This window comes from Mandrillus leucophaeus, unplaced genomic scaffold (genome assembly GCF_000951045.1).
Source record: "Mandrillus leucophaeus isolate KB7577 unplaced genomic scaffold, Mleu.le_1.0 Scaffold1040, whole genome shotgun sequence".
NCBI lineage: Eukaryota > Metazoa > Chordata > Mammalia > Primates > Cercopithecidae > Mandrillus > Mandrillus leucophaeus.
The window spans coordinates 216,202-221,922 of NW_012098544.1; the positions used below are offsets into that span (position 1 = coordinate 216,202).

The window sequence follows — 5,721 nt, forward strand, 5'->3', positions numbered from 1 at the left end:
TGAGGCAGGAGAATTGCTTGAACCTGGGAGGTGGAGGTTGCAGTGAGCCAAGATTGCGCCACTGCACTCCAGCCTGGGAGACAGAGTGAGACTCTGTCTCAAAAAAAAAAAGAAAACAAATTTGTTGACTGGGCGTGGTGGCTCACACATGTAATCCCAGCACTTTGGGAGGCCCAGGCTGACTGATTGCATGAGGCCGGGAGTTTGAGACCAGCCTGGCCAATATGGCAAAAATCCTGTCTCTACAAAAAATACAAAAATTCGCTGGGCGTGGTGGCTCACACCTGTAGTCCCAGCTACTCCTGAGGCTGAGGCACGAGAATTGCTTGAACCTGGGAGGTGGAAGTTGCAGTGAGTGGAGATTGGGCCACTGCACTCCAGCCTGGGCGACAAAGCAGGACTCCGTCTCAAAAAAAAAAAAAAGAAAAGAAAAAACAAGACAAAACATTCCTTCATGTACATTCAATGGAAAAACTTCAAAATTGTTATCTGTTTATTTTCACATATGTGGCATTTCCTGTTATTGCTATGAATCTAGCCCTGCATAAGGGTAGTTTGTCATCCCATTTGCCTTTCAGCATTAGGAGGGCTGAAGTTAATGTGTTCAAAGCCCTTCTTGGCTCCATATTAACTAGCCATTAAAAGTGATATTATGTAATTTTTAATGACATGGAAAATGTTTACAATGCATTGTAAAATGGGAAAGTTATAAAATAGGATATGATGTTTGATATCATTTTTGCAAGAAAAATCTTTCTAGAGGAGTCTGTAGTTGTCTCTGGTAGGATTATGAGTGATTTTTATTTTCTTTGCTTTCTCACATTTCTAATTGTTCTATAGTAAACACATATTGCTTTTGTAATAGGAATAAACAAAATGTTATTTATTTAGAGATCTGATGGTGGTAAATAGAATAAGCTCTTGGGTGAGAAGCTTATTCTGAACAAGCTCAGATATGGAACCACTGGGGAAGCTCCTGATGTGGAATCACTGTGGATTTGCTGGTGCTGGGACTCACTTGACTGGGCCAAAATGTAAGGCATACACTGGGAAACTATCAGGAAACTAGCAGTTGAAACTCAGCCTGAAGATGCTGAAACACATGTATTTCCAGCACCCTTCAGAACTGACTGAGAATAGTTTAATTTTCTAGTGGTTTAAAGCAGATACAAATTACTTAAGGAAGAGCTGCAGTTATGCCCTAAAAATTTAATTCTTTTCTTTTTTTTTTTTTCCGACACGGAGTCTTGCTCTGTTGCAAGGCTGGAGTCAGTGGCATGATCTCGGCTCACTGTAATCTCCACCTCCCAGGTTCAGGCAATTATCCTGCCTCAGCCTCTCGAGTAGCTGGGACTACAGGCGCGCGCCATCATGCCCAACTAATTTTTGTATTTTTAGTAGAGATGGGGTTTCACCATGCTAGCCAGGATGGTCTCGATCTCTTGACCTCGTGATCCGCCAGCCTTGGCCTCCCAAAGTGCTGGGATTACAGGCGTGAGCCACCGTGCCCGGCCCCTAAAAATTTAATATTAAAGGAAATTTGGGAGACCTAGCAGCAGAAATAGTGCCAGAGGTAGAGAAGCTGAATACACAAATTCTCTTAATAGCCAAACTGTATACTGTGATGTTTTATTCTTGAAATATTAGGAACTTTAAAGTGTTTTAATGGATAAGGCTTCCTATTTGAGTTGCTAGCCATTTAAATCCATTTATTTATATTATTTATATTTGGTTGGTACTAAATTTTGCTTCATTAAAAAAATGGTTATTCTTAATTTGACAATTACTGAATTCTCATCTCATGCCGAGTACTATATTAGATGTGGTCTCTGTAGTTGAGACTGTCACAGGTTCAGTGGAAGAGAAAGACAAACATTTGTAATTCAATATGGTAAATTCTGTGACTAAAGGTATAATGAAAGTTATATCCCCCACTCAGGTGCAGGTATCTAACTCAGATTGGATTGGGAGGTAGGCCTAGGGAAGTTTTTGAGAGAAGGTGATATTTAATCTGGGCCTTGAATAATGAGCAGGTATTAACCAGGTGAAAAAGCAGGAAAAGAATATTCCATAAAGAAGGAACAGCATATTAGACAACCTAGAGACATGAAAACATGATGTGTTCAAAGAATTCCCAGTAGTTGGAAATAGTCAGAAGCTTTGTGCATATGGGAGACAAGCAGGGGATAAGACTGATGGTTACTTTTCTTTTTTTTCTTTAAAACAATCTTTTTTTGTTGCTTTTTAATGTTTTCTTTTTCTTTTTCTTTTTTTTTGGTCTTCTATTATTTTGAGACAGAGTCTTGCTCTGTCACCCAGGCTGGAGTGCAGTGGTGGCATCTGCCTCCTCTGCAACCTCTGCCTCCTGGGTTCAACCGATTCTCCTGCCTCAGCCTTCTGAGTAGCTGGGATTATAGGTATGTGCTACGACGTCCAGCTAATTTTTGTATTTTTACTAGAGATAGGTTTTGCCATGTTGGCCAGGCTGGTCTCGAACTCCTGGCCTTGTATGAGCTGCCACACCTGGCCTCTTTAAAAAAAAAAAAAAAACTATGGTTACTTTTATGTGTCAACTTGGCTGGTCAAACATTATTCTGGATGTTTCTGTGAGAGTTTTTGGATGAGATTTACATTTGGAAGGGTGGACTTTGGGGGAAAGCAAATTGCCTTCCATAATGTGGGTGGGCATCGTCCAATCAGTTGAAAGCCTGAAGAGCACAAAAGACTGACCTCCCCCAAGCAAGAGGGAATTCTTTAGCCGACAGACTTTGGACTTAAACGGCAATACTGGCACTTCTCTGGACTGGCCTGCTACCCACTCTGCAAATTTTGGACATGCCGACGTGCCAGCCTCCATAATTGTGTATTACTTTTCTCAACCATAGGAATGAGGTGGTCTCAGGCCTCATATTCTGGGATCTAGCTTGGAAAATAGTTCCTCTTTTGGATAAAAATAGTGGTTTTAAGCTCGCCACACTGAATGTGCCCATTGTTCAAGCAGACACCAAACTGCATACTTTTAATCCATTTGTATCCAGTATTTTTGGTGGAAACATTTGTAGCTAAGCATACTAGACTTCTGGTTCTATTTCATATTCCCTCTAATTAGCTGAGTTGCTGTGCACTGCTGAAGTAGACACCTCTGCCTTAGTGGTCACTTTCCCTATGTGAATCCTTGTCAGAGGAACTAAAGCCATGATACTGGTTTAGAGCACTTGTCTCTGAGGAAGGAGGAAAAGTTGAGTTGGCACTTTGATCAGAACAATTTAGAGCAGATTGCAGAAAGTTACAGTGGCTAAAGTACATAGTGGTCTTGCATTGGGAGAAATATCAAAACACTAGAAGTATGAAGTCATTAAAAAGACAAACCGATTGTGAAGACATGTCAAAAGATCCCAACAGTTACCATCCAAAACACTTTCTCTTAAGACAGACAATAATTATTACTCTTGTTGGTGGCCAAACCAGAACTCAAAATTTCTGAGTCTTAAATTTCTTATCTCTAAAATAAAATTTCCGGCTGGGCATGGTAGCTCACACCTGTAATCCCAGCACTTTGGGAGGCTAAGGCGGGTGGATCACCTGAGGTCAGGAGTTTGAGATCAGCCTAGCCAACATGGTGAAACCCCATCTCTACTAAGAATACAAAAATTAGCTGGGCGTGGTGGTGCATGCCTGTAATCCCAGTTACTCGGGAGGCTGAGGCAGGAGAATCACTTCAACTTGGGAGGTGGAGGTTGCAGTGAGCTAAGATCATGCCACTACATTCTAGCCTGGGTGACAGAGTGAGACTCTGTCAATAAATAAATAAATAAAATTTCCTAGTTTCCTGGTGCCAAGTGAATACTGTTGGTTCCTGCCCAGGACAGCTGCCTACTAGGCAAGAAGACCAAACAGCAAAAATCTGTGGACTCTAAGTCTCAAAATGTAAGGCTCTCCCACATCAGGGATTTGTACTGAGGAGGCCCTCCAGATTTTACCTGAGATAACCTACATTTGGACACTTGCAACCAAGAGAATATTGGTGACCTATTAGAGTTAGCAGAAGACAACAAGCAAGGAGAGAATTCTAACGTATATCAGAGTTAGGAGTTAATTTGAAACACAGAACCAGTAGGGGATTTATTATAAAGAATTAGCTTCATTGCACTTCATTGCACTCCAGCCTGGGCAACAAGAGTGAAACTCCATCTCAAAAAAAAAAAAAAAAAAAATTGGCTTATGTTCTTGTTGGGGGCTGGATAAGCAAGTCTGAAGTCTGTAGGCAGTCATTCAGGAAGGGGAGATTAAGGGCCAGTTAGGGCTGGGAGCAGTGGCTCATGCCTGTAATCCCAGCACTTTGGAAGGCCGAGGCAGATGGATCACTTGAGGTCAGGAGTTCGAGACCAGCCTGGCTAACATGGCGAAACCCCACCTCCACTAAAATACAAAAATTAGCTGGATGTAGTGGTGGCGGCAGTGGGTGCCTGTAATCCCAGGTACTCAGGAGGCTGAGGCAGGAGAATCGCTTAAACCTGGAAGGCAGAGGTTGCAGTGAGCTGGGATTGCATCACTACACTCCAGTCTGGGTGACAAAGCAAGACTCTGTCTCAAAACAAAACAGAAAAAACTGGTTAGAAACCCATGAGCACAGGATAATGCTTGTTGTCCACAGGCAGTAAAGAAAAAATCATGAACAGGCTGGAACCCCAAGGGCATAAGCTGTTTGGAATCTCTGAATTTAATTAAGGAAGGCCTAAGCCCCCACCTTTAAAGGGCTCCCCTTATTAAGTCAGGCCTACCCAGGATAAAGTCAACAGATTAGGGGCTATTTATTTATCAACACATTTACAGCAAACAAAAGGGACTTTTATCACATCTGTAAAATCTCTTCACAACAGCAACTTAGATAGATTAGTGTTTGATTAAATAAATTGCAAAGTGTAGTTCAGCATAGCCAAGTGTACACACCAAAAAGCCATCAGAGGCTGGGTATGGTGGCTTATGCTTATAATCCCAGCACTTTGGGAGTCTGAGGTTGGTGGATCACTTGAGCCCAGGAGTTTGAGACCAGCCTGGGCAACATGGCGAAAACTCATCTCTACAAAAAATACAAAAATTATTAGGTGGGCGTGATGGCAGGCGTCTGATGCCCCAGCTACTTAGGAGACTGAGGTGGGAGGATCACTTGAGCCAGCCATATTCACTGGGTGATAAAGTGAATCTAGAGTGACAAAAAGCCATCATAGTCATAAAAAAGAATGAAATTACGTCCTTTGCGGCAACATGGATAGAGCTAGAGGCTATTATCCTAAGTGAAATAACTCAGAAACATAAAATCAAATACAGCATGTTCTGTCTTATAAGCTCTTATTAAGTGGGAGTTAAACAATGGGTACACATGAAGATGGAAATAATAGACACTGGAGACTCCAAAATGGGGTAGAGCGGGTGGGAAGAGAGGGTTAAAAAATTACCTATTGGGTACAATGCTCACTATTTGGGTGATGGATACACCAGAATCCTAAATCTTACCATTACATAATATATACATGTAACGGACCAGGCGTGGTGGCTCGTGCCTGTAATCCCAGCACTTTGGGAGGCCGAGGCAGGCGGATCACCTGAGGTAGGGAGTTCAAGACTAGCCTGACCAACATGGAGAAACCCCGTCTCTACTAAAAATACAAAATTAGCCGGGCGTGGTGGCACATGCCTGTAATCCCAGCTACTCGGGAGGCT

At 42.3% G+C, this 5,721-nt stretch overlaps 1 protein-coding gene and 1 long non-coding RNA gene across 6 annotated transcripts in view; one reads left to right on the forward strand and one right to left on the reverse strand.

Annotated features, from left to right (window-relative positions):
* SLC35G2 (solute carrier family 35, member G2) overlaps positions 1-5,721 on the forward strand; it is a 36,782-nt gene that overhangs the window by 24,629 nt on the left and 6,432 nt on the right. The gene's annotated exons all lie outside the window — the stretch shown is intronic.
* LOC105539814 overlaps positions 3,162-5,721 on the reverse strand; it is a 15,618-nt gene continuing 13,058 nt past the window's right edge. The window contains exon 3 of the long non-coding RNA XR_001006106.1: positions 3,162-3,221. This is a non-coding gene — a long non-coding RNA (uncharacterized LOC105539814). The remainder of the gene's footprint in view (positions 3,222-5,721) is intronic.